The 21,315-nt window shown below is 33.3% G+C and overlaps 1 non-coding gene across 1 annotated transcript; it reads left to right on the top strand.

The window, feature by feature from the left end:
- Positions 1-10,358: 10,358 nt before the first annotated feature.
- On the top strand, positions 10,359-10,465 carry LOC139887376 (small nucleolar RNA R71). The gene has a single exon (XR_011773211.1). It is a non-coding gene; the product is annotated as a small nucleolar RNA R71 (small nucleolar RNA).
- Positions 10,466-21,315: the final 10,850 nt, after the last annotated feature.

The raw sequence follows: 21,315 nt of genomic DNA, 5'->3' as shown, positions 1-21,315 counted from the left end.
TGCATCGGGCGTTGATAGTTGGCTCGGGTACCGGTTCCGGATTTTCGAACGTCCTTGCGTACAATTTAATATCTTGTACTTTGCATTTTGTAACTTGTACTCTTGTCATTTTTAGACGTTTTTCATAAATAAATTGAACCTTTTGAATTGTATCTTGTACATTTGAGCTTTTTGGACGTTTGTGTCTTCAAATCTTCATTTTCGCCTTTTGTCTTCGCACTTATTTATTTAAACAATTACAATGAAAATATAATACAATTACATATGAAAACCTATTATTTAAGAGGGATATTGCTATGAAATATATGTTCCTTTTTAGCCTTATCAAATATCCCCACACTTAAACGTTGCTTGTCCTCAAGCAATACATAACTTGAAATAAAATCACACTTCACTCGAATCACTTTTTTATTCTCACACTTTGTACATCAGTGATTTTGATATAGCGGTATAAACAATGATAGTAGCGATGGTTAAAGGTGGGTGTGTCATCCACAGTTGCCTCGGGTTTAGGTCAACGACACTTGCAATCAAATAGCCGATTTAATTTCGGTTTCCAAAGCAAAGTGCACATTTGAAAGGCGGTTTACAGTCCCACATGACTATGAAAATGTAGATCCTGAAGGAAATTGGATCTTTATGAAAACATTTGATCTTTTTGAAAATTTAATCTAGCTTTTACCCTAGATAAGTTTTCCAGAATAACCCTTCACCGGTGTTGCAAAATATTTTTGTGGGTTTTGTGGGTTTCAGATTTGAAAATTTTAGCTCAAAACTTATGGTTTTGTGTCACCCACTTGCTATCCTTGTATTAGGAAAGCAACACATCCAGTTTACTTGCTCCGTATATTACTACCGTCCGGTTATAAAGGAAAGCGATGAACAAGCAACTGTTAAGGCAATGTCCCGTGACTTGCTTTTGATTATGGTCTATAAACGTGTCGGATGCTAGTACTATCCTTTGTAGGAGCAATAGTAAGATCATCCTATAATTTTTTCGGTCTGGCACAAGGTCCTGTCTCCGACCATGCTATGCAACCACCGTTCTTACGGTTGACACCCGATTTGGTTCATGTGACCTAATGAATTCCAGGTGAATTCCTAGGATTTTACGTTCAATGGTAATGAACGCATTGAATATAGATTTTCAGAAAACAAATCGGTTTTAATTTTGATCAAAATATTTTCTTGTTCAAGCTCGAGTTTAGATATCATTGAATTCCATGAGTTTGTAATTCTCAATCTTTAAGGTCAATCTCAAGGATTGAGTAATATCAGGCTTAAAAGCTGATTTTTAATCTTTAAGAAGATTATCCTTTCTGGGGATCTGATTCATTAGTCTTATCAAGCTAATTTGCACGGTGCCCCCCATTGTACGAGATAAATCCTTCTCATGGTTAGGATAAATCTGACCACTTGGCGACCCTGTTTGATGCTGAGGTCCGTGGATTTCCTGCTGATTTTAGAGATGACTTTTCTAGATTTTTCGTCAACCTACAGCTGGTCTGGACGACAACTTCTTGACCTAAATCAAGAAGCGCGTGTCTTTTTCGGAAGACTTTACTTCCTTTTAATGATGGAATTGATTCATCGTGTAGATCCATCTTTTCTTTTTTCTTTCATCGGGTAAAATAGTTAATTTAGTCCAAAACAAAAGCACATGCAATAAACTTTACAGAAACATGTGCTAGATAGTTTTTAATTGAATAACTAGGTACATTCTCCCCACACTTAGTTTCTTTCTTTGCCTTTTTATTCTCCTTTATTCCATTTTAAATGAATTCAAGCGTTTTAGGGTGTTTCTCAATTTATGTCCTTTCTGAGGTAACGATAATTTCGGTATTAACACCTAGTTTTCATCGTTCATAAATATGTATAAACATGATTTTGAATTCATTTAGTTGAAATTTTTTCAAATTTTCACAAAATTTGGCAAATAAAACCAAGTGTAAACCCGAGAGAATTTATAACCCTTCCCCACACTTGAGATCATGCAATGCCCTCATTTGCATGAAATCAGACTCTAATTATAAATTCATGAGGGTGATTAGTGTAGAAAAGTGATTGAAAATACCCAGTTTGTAATTACAAAGCTCGTCGAATGATAGATGGCGCGCCTCATCGTTCATTCCTTCTTGTTTTATCACACATGCTTTTTTTCAAAAACGGCTGCTTTTCTGAACTGTTTACTAATATTTGAAAAAGCGTCTTTTACCCTAATCATGCATTTTTATTAACGAGTTATGCACTAACCCGAACCCCTAATTTAACGTTAAGTGGGGTTAGACTTCCCCATACTTAGCTGACGATATGTGAAGTCGGTAGAATAAGTTCCACGAATTAAAATAGTGAGCCAGTTATTTACATCTCGGGTGGTGTATAATATATCAATGGGTTTAAAGTTTAGACTCACCCGATCGTCACTACTTAATTCTTTTTTAAGTGTAGCTTTTAGAAAATGGATATGTCTCTTTTCTGGTTCTTGGTCAAATGGATCGATATACACCGACATACATATTATAGGGTGGACAATTCCTAACATTTCCTTCCTTTCATTCTTGGGATTAAAGGTTTCACCTCTATTACCCAATTGGGTGAAATCTGAGGTGTCATTATCTATTACAGCTCGTAGTTCATCTTCGATAGATGACTCATCTATTGAGAATATTGGGTTGGAAGGTTGTGGAATGGTGAATTTCGGGATCGAAGTAGATTCTTCTTCATTAACGGTACTTATCGGTCCCACCCCACGTTTCGAATAGCCAATAGATGCAGCAGGGAGCCAGAACCCTTTAAATCGGAAGCTCACAACTCAGCCACTAACAAATCCAACTATTACTACGAAGCAGAAAATTTGGATGTCTATCAATTTAACCGCTTAAAATAATTTTTCGTTTTGAAATTTTAGAGAAGAAATAGAGAAAATTTCTAAGTCCTAAAAACTAGCGTGTCGAGAAATAAGAAAGAAAAAAAGTGCGCGTCGAAAAACGTCGAAAAATAAAAATAAGAAAGATAGCGCGAAAAAATGGCGTCGCAAAATTCTAAAGCACCTAAATCTTAGTCTAAGGAATAAGCACTTAAGGGATTTTACGGCAAAGCCTAAAAATCTAGAAATAAAAATAAGCTACGGCAAAATACTAAGCTTAAAACTAGATATGAACGATAAAAATACAAATATTACGATTAGCCGATTAAAAAGATACAAAAATAAAAATAAGCTTAAATTTTGATAAAATTATTTATTTTTATAAAAATATTATTTTTATATATTTATTTTATAAAAGTATTAATTTATATATATAAATAAAACTAATTAAAATTTAAAATACAATTTAATTAAAAATTAAAACTAATTATATTAAACTAATAAAGTAATTAGGGTTTAAAAATAATAATAAATAATATTACTCCGTAATTAAAGCGAAAATAGGGTTTCTGTCAGCGCGTCAGGGCGGCTCCGTGAGTCGCGTTGCCACGTGCCCTAAAATTCCGCAAGTCGCGGAGTTTGCATTTTCGTTTTTTATATATATAATTTTATATTGTTTTTCTAAAAATATATATAAATATATTTATACAAAAATAAATTAAAAATATAGAGTTTCGCCGAGTCCCCGGCAGCGGCGCCAAAAACTTGATGTTAAAGCTAAGGGGTATAAAATACTATTAAATTTTATAACGAAATACTATTAAATACGATACAATTTTATACAAGATATTTATTTATTTATAGAATGGATATACTTAAACCTTGCTACAACACTATAGGCAGTGTACCTAATCGTACAGTAGTGTAGTTTTTAGTAAGTCCGGTTTGTTCCACAGGGAGCGGGCTTATTGCACACTATATTTTTAAACAATTATATTTGTACAAAATATATTATATTAATAATATATAAAAGGGGGTTTTTACCGTTTAATGACCGGTTTGTCGATTTTAAAACTTTAGTCGCAGTTAAAACCGAATGTAAAATAAATATAACTTAATTTAAAACATAAAATAAATAACGATAATGAAATTTCGATAAATAGAAGTGCGATAATTAAAAAGTACGATAATTAAAAGTGCAATTAAATACAATAACAATAAATAAAAGTGCATGAAACAACCCAACCCGTATTCCATACGATAATTTTTTTTTATAATACACATTTACGCGCCAATTAAATATGTAACCCATTCCACATGTATACAACAAGTTTAGTGTTTACAAAAAGGCACGAAGGCCATTAACGAATGTGATACAAGTTTGACCTACTACAATGATAGTTTATAATCCAAACGACACTCGAGCATGGTTTGGGGCTAAACTACCCAAAATGTTAGGCCAACTTCAAAGGCTAACACCAAAAGCACCCCCGACAACATAAGCGGGAGACCACTAGTCCAAACGTATGCCCTTACCCTTGTCCAAGCCGGAACCTATAAAAATGGTAAACAACGAGAGGGTAAGCAAGGCTTAGTGAGTGCAACAATTATACATACATATATATAACCTACTTACTTGCAAACACTTACCATGTCAAGCTCATACATTGCTCTTCACCATATAAATTGATTTTATCGTCCCACCACAACTTGCCTTCTTCGCGTAACATGCTAGACCCATATCTCGTCTTCTTCTCGGGAGGACATTCCGCGGTACAGAAAGCTCCCTCGATATCGGAAATCTAACAAGTGCTTTTCAATGGATCCCTCACCCCATTAAACATCGGAGGTTGAGTATCCTTGAAATTTTTGTAGTGGATGTCCCGCCTTCCACCCCCACCATTACCTTCACCCCCTTCGCCTCGAGGATAAATGTTTCTAGCCTCTAAAGCCTCCTCTATTGCGGTTTTCATTCGATCGTTGATCAATTCGGTCACTTGTCCATCGACCGACTCTTGGAAGACCTTTCGAACATCGTCAAGAAAATCCTTCTTTAGCCTTTTAAAGGTGGCCTCAACCTTGGCCGTAAGTTCAATATCCTCACTCGTACTTCCATTATCATGATCGGGACCGTTTCTCATCTTCATTCTATAAAACGGAAAAGTTTAAACAAAGAACGAAAAGACATAACATGTAAGTATATACATGTACACCACACTACTCCATCTCACTCGACAATCGTCGTACATTACTTGTTTGACACGATTTGCACCCGTAACAATGGTAGCTAATCGTTGTTACGCGAGCACGTCGCATTAATTCGCTAGTACAACGTCTGTCTTGCTTGATGATTGCTAAACACAACACAAAACAATTAGCACAAGGTTAGTTCACATAAACCAAAGCACTAACAATTCCCGATTCGACCCAAAGTCCTACAAGTCCCGCATAAAGCGCTCCCACAATAAAGTCCAAGTCTAGGCACCTATCTCAAGTGACCTAAATCCCTTAGACCATGCTCTGATACCACTTGAAACAACCCAACCCGTATTCCATACGATAATTTTTTTTTATAATACACATTTACGCGCCAATTAAATATGTAACCCATCCCACATGTGTCGTTAAAACATACAACAAGTTTAGTGTTTACAAAAAGGCACGAAGGCCATTAATGAATGTGATACAAGTTTGACCTACTACAATGATAGTTTATAATCCAAACGACACTCGAGCATGGTTTGGGGCTAAACTACCCAAAACGTTAGGCCAACTTCAAAGGCTAACACCAAAAGCACCCCCGACAACATAAGCGGGAGACCACTAGTCCAAACGTATGCCCTTACCCTTGTCCAAGCCGGAACCTATAAAAATGGTAAACAACGAGAGGGTAAGCAAGGCTTAGTGAGTGCAACAATTATACATACATATATATAACCTACTTACTTGCAAACACTTACCAAATCCGCATACATACTAGTTACATAATTAGCATACCTTTCACATGTATAACGCTAAGCACCACGATAACAAGACTAGTATAACGATAGCATATAACACAATGACACATCATGCTAAAATACAAGTATAACGATGATGTTCACAACATCCAAAGTGCTCGAGATCTCAAGGCTAGCCCAACGAATGGTATCGTCAACATCGAACTTAAACCCCATTCGCCTACATTAGTGTGGTATCGTCAACACCGAACTTTAAACCCACATATGAGGTATCGTCAACATCGAACTTTAAACCCTCATCAACTCACTACAATAGTCGTATAGCATCGTCAACATCGAACTTTAATTCCATACGTATGAGGTATCGTCAACAACGAACTTTAAACCCTCATCCACAACATAATATACTCTAGGGTATGGTATCGTCAACAACGAACTTTAAACCCACACCCACAAGTAAATAAATTATATACATACACATATAATTATTCCACTCACCTTGTCACAAGGATGATGATTTAGCACTTCCGAGCTTCAACGCAATGTACCTAAATCATTAAGTGCACATTCAATTTCACAACTAGTGGAATTTACCACAATACTCCCACTTGAGCATTTAATGACCCAATTTGCATTAAATGACTCGACTACACACAACCGCCCATAAATGGCCAAGACTCGACTTTAATCACTAAGACTAGTGAATTAAAGTCTATTAACTTCAATTAACACAAAACTTAGGGTAATCCATACCCATTTCATCCCATTAGGTCAACTAGTACATTTTGACCCATTTTAACTCACTTAAACTCACAATCAAGTCAAACGTACCCATTAACCCTTCTTTCATAAATCTTAAAGTGCATTAGTGACTAAAAACACCAATTGACACTTACAACCTCAAATCACTAGGCCAAAACCCTAGATTATGGCTATTAGGGTTTAATTACAACAATATAACCCAAACTCACCCATTTTACCCTCAAATGGGTCATACAAATCACTAGTACCCAAAACCCTAGTCATTAACCAATAAAAACTCGAACTTAGAGTTAGAACTTACCGAGACTATCAACGCGTAGCTAGAGACACAAGGAACAACTTTAAATCTCGCTCCTAGGTTTGATTCACAAATCTCCAACTTCAAATCTCAAGATCAAGCTAGGTGGGTTTTGTGTTTTGGGAGAGAAATAGGAAAGAAAATGGAAATGAAAATGAAATAAATGGATGTGTGGTGGAGAGTTAATGCTCCCACCAGATTTACATGTCAAATTACCATTTTATCCCTCAAAGTCATTTAATTTAAGCTAAAACCGGAATCAGAACTGCAGAATTGACGCTGCGCGGCGCTAAATGTCGCGGCGCGACGTTACAAAGGAAAAACCACCACTCTTAACTCAACTTCTGATCCTGGTTTGCTTGCTTTGTCGCGGCGCAGACCCATTTGTCACGGCGTGGCTTATGGCACGATCTGGTCAGCTCGACCATCTTAAACACAAAAATCGTTTTACACAACATTAATTCGTTCAAGCCTCCAATACACGTCTAACTCTCATATCTAAGTCTCACAAGACTTAACACTAACCTAAGCTCATTTAAGACTTATTTACGCACACATTAACAAGTACATATATATATATATATATATATATATATATATATATATATATATATATATATATATATATATATATATATATATATATATATATATATATATATATATCTACACAATTACGCATAAACAACGAGTTACATACGTACAAATGATTAAGTATGTACCTTTCGATATGTACGGGAAAAACGGGATGTTACAGTGCAATAATTAGAAGTGCAATTAAATATGAAAATAAAGGAATTATGCTTATTTAAACTTCCATAATCATGATGTTTGACGTGTTGATTTTAGTTTTATGCCCATGGGTTAATTGTCCTTTGTCCTGGATTATTTAATATGTCCATACGGATTTGTCCATAATAGTCCATCAGTCATAAATATAAAGAGCGAAAGCCTTCGTCAAATTATTCTTATTCCCGAAGTCAAATATTCCAACTAATTGGGGATTCGAATTGTAACAAGGTTTTAATACTTTGTTTAATGAATACACCAGGTTATCGACTGCGTGTAAACCAAGGTTTTACTACTTTGTTAACAATTACACCAATTACGCTTGAATGTAATTCACCCCTATTTCAACAAGTCTATTAACTATTAATCCAGTTCTGTATCCGGTAAAATGAATAATTATTGGTATTTATAGATGTCCCGCCCACCGTACCCAGTCAAGCGTATGTGGTTATATATAAATACGTCAAATTATAAGTTTGTATATTAAATTAACAAGGTATTGTTTAGTTAATATAAAATCCATTAATAGCCCATAGTCTAATTTTCACACGTGTCGTTCTTTTATCCAAACCCCAATTATGGTACAAAGCCCAATTACCCAATTTTAATATTTTTAGCCCAACATCATGATTACTTTGGTATTAAATAAGCATAATAATAACTTAAGTACGAGACATTAATTTAAAAAAGAGAACATAACTTACATTGAGTATTTATCGCGTAGTGTTACACGGACAGAATTTCGACTTCAAAAACTCGTAAAATAACCTTTACATAACCCGAACTAATCTAATATAAAACTACCCTATACTATATATATATATTATATATATATTTATTTATTATTTATTACAGAGTATTATTATTATTATTTTTTTATATTTTTACTCGGCAGAATGTATGGCCTTTTATAGGCGTTTTGATTTCTGACAGCTCCGTAAGTCGTTAAGTTTTAAGCCTGCAAACTCCGCGAGTCGTGGAGTTTGAAAATCCAGCTCACATAATTTTGGAACCTTGCTTGTCGACATAATTTATATAAAAATATAAAATATAAATAATTAATATAATTATTTATATATTATATTATATTCTTATGCATAGTAGACTTGTAATTTTTGGTCCATTGCGTCGGGCGTTGATAGTTGGCTCGGGTACCGGTTCCGGATTTTCGAACGTCCTTGCGTACAATTTAATATCTTGTACTTTGCGTTTTGTAACTTGTACTCTTGTCATTTTTAGACGTTTTTCATCAATAAATTGAACCTTTTGAATTGTATCTTGTACATTTAAGCTTTTTGGATGTTTGTGTCTTCAAATCTTCATTTTCGCCTTTTATCTTCGCACTTATTTATTTAAACAATTACAATGAAAATATAATACAATTACATATGAAAACCTATTATTTAGGAGGGATATTGCTATGAAATATATGTTCCTTTTTAGCCTTATCAGCTGTATTCATGAAAGTCCTTCCTAAGATGATAGGGGTTTTCATGTCTTCTTTATAGTCCATAACCACAAAGTCAGTCGGAAAGAGGAATTTGTCGACCTTAACCATGACGTTCTCAGCTATTCCCTTAGGATATCTAGTGGATTGGTCAGCTAGCTGGATTCTCATTTTGGTAGGGTTAAGGTTTCCAATTTCGAGTTTCTGGAACAGTGAGTAGGGCATGAGATTGATGCTGGCACCAAGGTCACCGAGAGAATAGATAGTACCAGATTGGTAGATAGAACAAGGAAGGGTAAATCGTCTTGTATCCCCTAGTTTTTCAGGAAGAGTATTTAAGATAATGGCTGAACAATCCGCGTTCAGTGGGACATTGGGTACTTAGGGTACCTTATCCTTGGTTGATAGGAGTTTCCTAAAATACTTCTTAATATGAGGATTTTTAGACACAGTGTCCAAAAATTTACCGTCAAGCTTGAAAAAGATTTCATCTTGTTATGTCTTTGCTTGAGATGGCTCGGGAATGGAATGGGTGTTTTCCTAGTAGGTTTAGGTGATGACTCAATGACTACTACCGAACGGGTATTAGTTAGTTTCTCCTCCTTAGAAGAAACTGAAGGTTGGCTATGTGCCACCTTTGAGTCATTTTTAGGACAACCTAGAGAATCGACACGTTGATTTAGCTGGCTTATTTGATTTTCAAGACTACTAAAGTGATTAGTCATGACTAAGTCAGCTGGATCTTGTCTTGCTGTGATCATGTTGATGATACGCAGTAGGACATCGTCTGGACTTATCTCTGGTGGGGTAGTGGGTTTGGTAGGTGTGTTGTGTGGATGAGGTAGGATCTTATCAGAGTAGACAACAGAGTCCTCACATTTAGCCTCGTATACCTTGGCCGAATGTGGGTCAGTACAATTCTGGAATAATTGCACTTGAGACACATGTTGCGGGAGTTTCTTTAGCTCTCCAACTTCTTTGGTGAGGTTTTCTATTTGGTTCGAGAGAAATTTGATGGTTTTAATTTTGATAGGATCGGAGACGGAAAGCGGTGTTGCTGATGAAATGTGCTCTTCCGTGTTCCAATCGTGATAGTGCATAGTCATCTCCTCGATCAATCTCCAGGCCTCGTCAGCAGTGAAGTTCATGAAGTTACCTTGAGAAACAGCATCAAGAGTAGACTTGTTGTTCTGATTCAGGCCTTCGTAGAACGTCAAAATTTGAATAGAGCTCTCAAGACGGTGGTTCGGGCATCTTCGAAGCAAATGTTTGAATCTTTCCCATGCAGTGTAGAGTGATTCATCGTACGCTTGTTGAAAGTTTACGATATCATTCCTAAGTCTGATTTGTTTTGATGGGGAAAAGTACTTAATTAAGAAAGCTGTTGCCATTTCCTCCCATGAGGTGATAGAGTTGGGTTCTAACCCCTCGAACCAGGCTTTTACATGAAGAGTTAATGAATAGGGGAACATATACAGACGAACAACATCTTATTCAACCCCGTTTTGCTTATATGAGTTGGATAAGGAGAGGAATCTATCTATGTGAGAGTTGGGATCGTCATTTGGTAAGCCATGGAATAGACAGTGATTCTGAATGAGTTGTATGCTGCTATGCTGTGACGACCCGAAAATTTCCGACCAAATTTAAACTTAATTTTTATATGTTTCCGACACGATAAGCAAAGTCTGTAATGTTTAGTCTAAATTTTTTTGGAACTATATTCATGTAATCAATTACCCTTTGACTGTGCTCGACGATTCACGAACATTTATGTGTATATAGATATGTGTATATAATATATAGTTATATTAATTGAAAACGTTTACAAAGTATTGGATGTATAATAATTTACATGAACGTATTTATTTCAATATATGTTTAATATATTCATCAACGGAATTAAAAGATAATATCAAATGATTGAATTATCAGATACATTGTGATTATGATTACGGGTCTCTGTTATGAGGTCCACTATGATTTAAGAAATCTGTCCTTTTTAACAGTATTCGGAATAAATGGTAAAGTGATTTACAAGTAAGAACAAATGAGTCAATTAACGAGAATTAGACAAAAGTTAGTGGAGATTCTTGTTTGATTTCCAATACATGCTTTACTATATTTCACTCGTGACTTTTGTTAAGATAACAATTTACTTTTCATATTATTTAATGTGAAAGTGAAATTAGGGAATATAGATAACTTAGAAAATAGATATCGATAAGTTAAGTAAATCGACGTTTTACATTAAAATGATTTCATACGTGTAATTATCCTTTAGGCTTAACCCTTCGAATAAACTGTAATTTAAAAATATAAAACCCGTATTACTCTATATGTGATTTTACTTTCTTAAATGAAAACGTTTTGTGATATAACAATTTATATTAAAAACTTTTAATGATTTTGAATATAAGTAGTTTTGAAAAACTATAAATTATATCGTTAAATAAAGATTTCGAATATATATATATATATATATATATATATATATATATATATATATATATATATATATATATATATATATGTTTGTATACAAATTTCTAAACGATAATATATATATTCTATAACGTGACAAAATATAATATTATTTAGTTATATAACAAATTGAGTAAACTTATATTTCTTATATTAAAGATTTTTAATTAATATATTTTAATAAATAATGAGATGATGATTTATAGAAGCAAATGAACAAAACGCTCGAACGTTCAAGTTACACTTCGAGTGATATAGTTTAATTATGATTAAGTCTAATTATTGATATAGTTACACGTCGCGAAACGTAAAGTGCTAGCGTACGAAAATGCGTTCGAGAAACCAGAACCGGGACATATGTCGAGCGACAACGTACGAATTATCGCAACTAAATTTACAAATTTACTATGTACATAAATATAATATAATATATAATTAATTATATAAATTAAATATATAATATATATAATATAATAAAAACCAGCAGCCCACGAGAAAAATGAATTGGAGCTGTAATCCAATGCCATGCGATCGCATGGCATATTGCCTTCATACCCATGCGATCGCATGGGGTCTGAAGTCAGGCCACTTCTATAAATTCGACAGTTTTTGGCTCAAGAACACACACACAAATATCTCTCTCACTCTCTGTAATAATAATAATAATAATAATAATAATAATAATAATAATAATAATAATAATAATAATAATAATAATAATAATAATAATAATCTTATGGTTAGGTGTATTATTATTAGTAGTATTATACATAAAATATACCAAGATAACTTCTCAAAATTTTATCAAAATACTGTATAATTTAGGAGTTATCAAATACCCCACACTTGAACTTTTACTTGCCCTCAAGTAAACTTATCAAATCATATCACTTGAACTTTTAAAAAGTGAGAGAGAAAAATAAATCTCCCATTTTCGAGCTTTAATGTAGAAGAAGCATCTTTAATTTGAAACGACCCGTCCTTATCCACCTAGACGAAGTCATCAACATTTGGTCCCATTGCGATGATCGACTCCAAGTAATGTCCTTAAAATGAGCAAATGCACAGCGGAAGACTTAATTCGTACCTGAGAATAAGCATGCTTAAAAGTGTCAACCAAAAGGTTGGTGAGTTCATAGGTTTATCATAACAATCACTTTAATATATTAATAGACCACAAGATTTCTGTTTATAAATATATGTACACTCGCAAGTGTATTAAAGTATTCTATAAGTTGTAGGCACCCGGTAACAAGCCTTAACGTTCATGTTTTACCCTCTGAAGTACACCAGATCAGGTGTGTTTAAAATAACCTCAAAGTACTAAAGCATCCCATAGTCAGGATGGGGTTTGTCAGGCCCAATAGATCTATCTTTAGGATTCGCGCCTACCGTACATAGACAAGTAGTTTAATGTTACCAAGCTAAGGGTATATTTCTGGTTTAAACCCATGTAGAATTAGTTTTAGTACTTGTGCCTATTTCGTAAAACATTTATAAAAACAGCGCATGTATTCTCAGTCCCAAAAATATATATAAAAGGAAGCAAATGAAACTCACGCATATAAATATTATAAAACAGTTAATAAAGTATTTTCATGTATTCTCAGCCCAAAAATGTAATGAGTAAAAATGGAGCAAATGAAACTCACGCATATAAATATTATAAAACAATTAATAAAGCATTTGCATGTATTCTCAGCCCAAAAATGTAATGAGTAAAAAGGGAGCAAATGAAACTCACGCATATATATATTGTAAAACAGTTAATAAAGCATTTGCATGTATTCTCAGCCCAAAAATGTAAAGAGTAAAAGGGATTTAAATGAACTCACCATACTGTATTTTGTAGTAAAAATACATATTATGACAATGAACAAGTGTAGGGTTGGCCTCGGATTCACGAACCTATATCAATTATATATATTAACACATATAATATTAATTAACTAAGTTTATAATGTATTAAGATTAATTTTTACATATATAATTATATTACTATCTATATTGTATGTTATATTTGTATAAAAATAGTATTTTGTTTTAAAAATACAAAACTAGGTACTATTAGTATAGGTTTGTAGTAAATATATTTTATATAATATTTCTTGTAATAATAGTAATAATATAAATAGTGATATCAATAATAAAAATAAAAATGAAAATTTTAGTAAGTTTGATAGTTTTACTAATAATGACATCTTTAACAATAATAATAATAATAATAATAATAATAATAATAATAATAATAATAATAATAATAATAATAATAATAATAATAATAATAATAATAATAACTACCTCAAAGGAGTAGCCCTAAAATATGCCCAAGTCCGAGTTTGAATCCGCGACGTCCCGCTAACCAGATAACATCCTAATGATTCCATCGCCATTTCATTTCTGATTTAACCACTACCCTAAATCATTTAAACTCAAATGAATCTGCTCTCTTCTCTTTCATAGTTCACATAAAATCGTCATCATCATTTTATGTTCATAATATCATCAATATCTATCATCATATTCTAAGAATCGTCATAACATCTCCCGAATTATCATCATAACGCTTTCCTCATTCGACTTCATTGTTTCATTATCATTTTTATTACGTAACGTTCTTGTTCTAGGCTAACATCAATACCGAAACTAGGTCACGGCCGGCCCAACTGGACAGTCCAACAAGGGTTGGTTAAAAGTTGAAACCCACGTCTTGTAACTGCCCCCACTTGTATTAGATTAAGAAAAATTGTCTCGTTCCTTTTTCTTTAATATTTCTGTCCGAACTATCTTATACAAAGAAATGCAACATGTCACTTTATGTGAGCTCTCATGTCTGCCACCAAACCATCAATAAATCAAGGTGCCATTTATATTCATTTAACCGAAAAAAATGATGAATTACTAAGGCTTTTTGTAGTTTTGTGTTTTGAATGAAATAGAAAAGGAATTCAAATTTAATAAGCACAAGTGGCATGGTTTTGGCAAATGGATTCTGTAACGACATTAGGAATAGGACCAAAACAAGATTATGGTTCATCATTATTATTTTATATCTCTAATGAAATAATCAAGTGAAATTACCTTTATTTAAAGGTGTCGGCCACACTACCTAAACCGTCCCATATTCACAAATCTTGGGTCCCGAACTTTTATAATGCTTTTTAATAAATACCTCATACATTCAAGTGGGAAATTATTTAAAAGCGTGGTCATTATATCATTGTATCACTCCCATTTGTTTGCACCGGAACAGCAACAAAAATATAGTGGTTTGGGTTGCGTTTTACTCGACCAAGGCAGTAAAAAAAAAATAGCAGCAGTACTAACGACAAGTGCAGTTTATGGTGGGATTGTTTGGGTGAATGAAACAGAAACTTGAGACGGTTAAGTAGCAGCAGAAGTTAAGTTCGATGGTGGGGTTGTAGTGATTCTTGGCTCAAGCAAAATAACAAGAAAGGTGATGAGGTTATTAGAGAAAAATAATTGAAGGCGTCTAATGGCTTTTGGGTTTTGATCGTTCAAAATGGTGGGTTGATCAAGGTGGATAATATTAGCCGATGTGGCGAAGGGTGGTCATCGAGGTTTGTGGGTTGTGGGTATTTGAAGTCGATCACAAAACAAGTAGAGGTAGTCATTCATGTATTAACAAGAAGAGTAGGAGACATGATCGAGTGGAGTTCGATGGGTTTAAGGTGGTGTTTGAATAGAAAGCCATAAAACAGAAGTGGGTTTGATGAGTTGAGGAATTGGAACTACTCCATTATAAAATGAATTTATCGTTTATAATATGAGCATTTAAAGCAGCCAAAAATAAAATAGAAAAAGATTAAAAAGGTGAGATAGATTGATAACTGAATTTGGATTATGTTAGTAATGGATTTCTTGGTTCGTACGAGATTAGGAATTGAAGAATCAATTTAACACAGTAGAAAGCTATTGATGATTGATTTGGTTTCCTCAATCATACATATATGATCTTATATATTTATTATTACTAATTAATAATTTTAATTATAATAATCTAAATACAAATAATAATAATAATAATAATAATATTGATAATAATATTAAGGGTTATAATAATAATAATGCTGATACCACTATTAATATTAATATTTTTAATAATAATGAAACTAATAATATTAGTATAGCATTTTATATTTTTACTTATATAATAACATTCATTGCATATTTAATATATATATATATATATATATATATATATATATATATATATATATATATATATATATATATATTCAAACTAATACATATATAATTATGTTTTAAATATCAAGTTTTATTACTTAGATAACTGTATTAAACTCAAAGTATAACATATATATTCAAACTAATACATATATTAATTATATATATATATATATATATATATATATATATATATATATATATATATATATATATATTTATATATATATATCAAATCAATTAAACTCAAAGTATAACATCATATATTTAATACTTTGTTATCCTTGAGAATTCATGTTCGAAATCATTTATTCAAAATAACAAGTTTAGGTTAAGTTACTAAATCACATAATAGATTATTAATATATTTAATTGATAATACATAATTATTTATATACATACATTTAAATTTAAAATCAAAAGTTCGTGAATCGCTAAAAACAGTCAATGGTCAGAGGATTTCATATGATAGTTTAAACATTTTGAGACTTGATTTGATAGACTTTGCTTATCATGTCGAATTCATATTAAGATTAAGTTTAAATTTGGTCGGAAATTTCCGGGTCGTCACAGTACCTATCCGTTAAGGAAATTTCGTCCCAAAATTTGATTGGGATGGTCATGACTGACGGTAAATATGTTCTCATGACTCATATGAACTGATAAATAGAGTTTTATTACCATTGAGTAATAATGATAAAATAATTTAATTTTTCAAAGAGTACGAATGAAGCTATCACTAAAGAGTAAAATGAATAAATGTAAGTTTGTCTTAAACAGTGACATAGTCACGGTTTATTTCCGGAATTCAAGGAATTAAAGAAAATCTTCGAAATCTACAAAATCTGATTCTTTGGGATTTATGGAAAATTAGAATCCTCTTTAATTTAATGCGATTATCTGTCTCGATTGCTTTGTCTGGTATCTTCTCTATAAATGAACTTCTTTCGTTCCATTATTTTCACCAATCCAATTCTTTCTTTCTCGATCCATACTTTCAAACGATTGTGAAAATGCTTAATCCAGTTCTGATCCTTGTCCTCATCCTTACTATCGCAACATTCATTCTCCTTTTCCAACTTCCGCCAGAGGAATCTACTTTCTTCTACTTCGCCCTTGGAGTTATAGTGCTTTTAATTCTCCCGTGTCTTTATGTTTCGATAAACATTGACATACATGGTTTGTGATTTCTGTGTTATTGTCAGGTTTTATATCTTTCCTTATGTTTCGGAGCTCTTTGCCTTTTTCTTTTCTTCTCGACCTCTAGTAAAGCGAGTAACGGTCCAGAATTCGTAAATATGGAGTTTCGAATGAACTTAATGTTCTAATCAAGAAAGAACGTGATAGCACGATTTGATTTTCAAATTTATCAAAGTCACTGAGGATAGAACTATCAAGAATATGCTTTCTTGATATGTTCAAAAGTTATGTAGAATGATAGAGTTATGTAACATGACACATGATGACGTTAGGGTCTGTGAATCACGTTCCATTAGAAACTCAGCATGACTTACTATAATATAATCACGTTGGCCAAGCGCATTATATTATACTAACTCATGCTTCAGTTCCCAACACTTTTTCACAATTCATTCATAATTTATACCTAGATTTTACAAAAGTTTCCAATATAATGGAATACAGAAATACAAAGAGGTAGATAATTTCGGACAAGAATATTTATAAAAATATCCTCAGAAATATCGAAGATATTTATGATGATATTTTGGAATTTCTAAGTTCGAAGGTTGATGAAGAAAGATTTTCCGCAAGATTTTAACATGACTATGGGGCAAGATATTCGTTGAAGGTTTCATCGGATCCAGAATTACCTGAATCCTTTGAATATATGGTTTGGTTCTTGTATTTGTCCTTGGTCTCCTTCATGGTTAGCTCAATCCATTTTTCAGTACCAAATTTTCTATCGAGCGTTCCCAACACTCCATTCTTTATCATCAAACTCTTGGCCATTTAGGCCACCTACAATTTTACTGTTTCCTCTGCATTTAATGCAGCCATATCTGAATCATCGATTATCAATCCGAGGTGGTTTCAGGAGAATTGTGTTTTTAGATGATTAAACGCTGATGGTAATATGGTGGAATATAAAAGGTTCCCCGATAACGAAGGTGAAAAGACAACGTATATATCAGGGTTATAATATGCTAATCTGAGTGGAAAGTCGAAGTTGACTTGTTGGAGCTGTGACAAAATTGGCTAATTTGGAAAGGAATTGCATAGTTATTTTGGGTAATAATAATACTAAAGGAATTAACACAGCTACGTGTTAAATGTTTACTCAGTTTCTGAGAGTTTTCAGGTGCATAACTATATGCATCAATCTTTTCTTCCGTAGATGAAGTGCGGCTGGTTCATCCTCTCAATCGAGGTGTTTTTAAGAATCATGAAAGGTTTGTACACAGATTGTAATCGTCAAGATACAAATGAGGTTTAAGATGATATCAAGTGGCAAACTTGAAGAATTGTTTAGTTTCATATGTTATAATCAATATTTTAATTCATTTTAATTGTCCAGTGTTTGTAATCCACAGTTGATAGTCCACAGTTAGCAGTTCAATAATTCATATATAGTTAATATATAATATTCGAATTAATTAATACGTATCGTGACCCGTGTACCGGTCTCAGTATTGATCACAACTCAAACTATATATATATTTTGGAATCAACCTCAACCCTGTATAGCTAACTCCGTCATTTGCATATAGAGTGTCTATGGTTGTTCCAAGATAAATATATAGATGGATTAATATTATATGTCGAAACCTTGTGTAACGACCCGACCAAAACCGTTATTGACGGCGTCGTTAACTTAGGTCCCGTTGCGTGGTCGTAGTCCCTATATGAGACTCGTTTGACCAAAATTATGTCGCGTTCATTTGAAAGGTACAAAGTTTATTTTAACAAACGGATCGACAATAAGTTTAAGTTTACAAAGTTATAAAGTATGAATGAAATAACTTGCGACATAATTAGTTTGAAACCACAGTTGCTATAAATAGCGTAAGTAAGTAGACAAAAGTTTGAATCCAAAAATGCTATCCCTAGCGTATGCATGCATGGTAGACTCCAATCAAGTAATCAAAGAGTGCGGAAGTGTGTAACAAATAGCCATGTGAAAACCTGAGAAAACATAGAAGAATCTGTCAACGCAAAAACGTTGGTAAAATCATAGGTTTGAGTAAGTGAGTAAAAGTAAAGTAAGTCGAACCACAAGATTTGCAAAGTTGAATAATAGTACATTCTAAAAGTTAATATTCACGAGCACCCAATTATCAAAGCTTAACATTCCGTCCGTTGTATACCCCATCCATAGTGCTAGAACAAACACTGATTCTCGAAAATATATTTCATCCGTAGACGGTAGCGAACCGTCAAAGATGAGGGTTGTCAAAACCATATGGCCATATAACATAAGTTCTCGCTTACACCATCTGATGTAACTAATGATAATCGAATTGAGGATTTGTGTTCAAACTCGTATGTAGAATGTTTGTTTTCCCGTTCTTGTGTTCACTTAGTTCAAAAGAATCGTTTATGTTTTCTCATCCCAAAAGTAAGTTCAAAAGAGTAAAAAGTGGGACTATGATCTCACCTCGAGTGCACGAGTATAAAAGTACTTCACAAAGTAAACGTGTGCATGAAAGTTGCTTAGCCTTGACCTAAACAAGTAAGTTGTATCAATTAACCGGTTACGACACAAGGTCGGGCGAAATGTGTTCAATTAGTCCTATGGCTCGTTACGACTCGATTAAATATAGCATGTGAATCACGTTGCCAAGTTTCATGCGAGAATCAAGTATAAAAGCATGTTAGAACGATTGCATAAAAGTTTGGTTAAGTTTGACTAAAAGTCAAACTTGGTCAAAGTCAAAGTCAACGGGGTCGGGTCGGGTATCCGACAATTTTCCCAAGACGAGAAGTCATATAAGAGCCTAATAGTCAAGTTTCATGTTAAACGGAGTTTTAGTTAAGCGAAAACATTTTTGTGACATTTAAAAACAAAAGAGAGTGGCCTGGGGCTTTTGCGCGGCGCGCACTGGGTTGCGCGGCGCGCACCCAAGTGCAATTTCTGGTCAGAACTCAACCAAGAAGGCAAACATCTGGGATCTCTGATTTTGCGCGGCGCGCGGGTAAATGCGCGGCGCGCAATACCTGGGAAACATGCAGTTTGCAGAAAAATGGTCCAAGTCACGAACCAAAATACAATTTAACACATCTCATGCACCGAAAACACTTAAAACATGTATCTTATACCATCGGAAAGGTATTTTGACAAGGAAAACATCTAAACACTTTTCATAGATCATAACCGACAATTTCCAAATCGAAAACATCATCAAAGTTCATCATTTTCAACCAAAAATCAAAGAAACGCATTTTATGATTCGGGAACTTTTAACATACAAATGATATGACGTTTTGAAGGTAATAACGCATACATTGCAACTAGACGCATATTCCAAGTTTCAATAAACATTTACTACGTCAAAATCACTAGCCACGTTATCGTTTCAAAATCAATTTCGACACAAATGAGACTTATGATTCACTAATCAAACGCTAGCATACATCACACCATTTCGAAGCTATTTACGCATACAATTTAACTAGTTAACTAGCATACATTCAAACAAGTGTCTCAACTAGCATTCAACCGCATCATGTTCCTACCAAAACGATAATCGATTCACCAAAAACACATTTCATGTTATTGAGCTAGTTTTTCATCATCCAACATATCAAAACGAAGCTAATGAAGTAACTAACACTTTTAACACATACACTTTATCTTATAACATCATTTGAGCAACCAAAACTCAAGATTAAGCTAGACCCATTTGGGTGTTCATGTCATATTTTCAAAACACGAAGAACGAGCATACAAATTACATACACGACATCCCTACGAGCCATAGACACTAATTAACCACTTGACAAGTCTAAAAACGAATTTAACAAGTTAGGGTTTCATGAGAAATTCTTACCCCATGCCATGAGACTAGTATCAAATCGAAGAGGATGAAATGAGGATTCCAAAAGTACAATTTGTTTTGATGTTTGATTCCTTGCTTGAATTTGGATGATGATTGAAGATGATGAAGAATTTAGGATGGGAGTTTTTGGTTGAGAGAAAAGAAGAAAGAAAAAGAAATTAAATGGGGAGGATGGTGGAGAAGTAGTTGACTTAGTCAACTACTAGTGAGTAGTTTGGCCATTTGGTAAAAATGGTCCCTCAATTTTAAGCCGGGTGCGTAATTTAACCAAACGAGATATTTTAAAACGCTAGAGTAAACGAGTGGTGTTAAAATTGAATAGCGGAAATATTATGAACGTTAGTCAACGGAAACTACGAATTTAAATAACGAAAGATATTATTAAAAAAAGAAGACGGTGTTAAAATTAAATTTTAACGGAAAAACACGGGATGTTACATTATCCACACCTCAAAAGAAATTTCGTCCCGAAATTTAGTTGG

Source organism: Rutidosis leptorrhynchoides, chromosome 1, assembly GCF_046630445.1.
Source record: "Rutidosis leptorrhynchoides isolate AG116_Rl617_1_P2 chromosome 1, CSIRO_AGI_Rlap_v1, whole genome shotgun sequence".
In the NCBI taxonomy this organism is placed as follows: domain Eukaryota; kingdom Viridiplantae; phylum Streptophyta; class Magnoliopsida; order Asterales; family Asteraceae; genus Rutidosis; species Rutidosis leptorrhynchoides.
The sequence above is the reverse complement of the archived record's forward strand: the minus strand, read 5'-3'. Positions and strand labels throughout refer to the sequence as shown.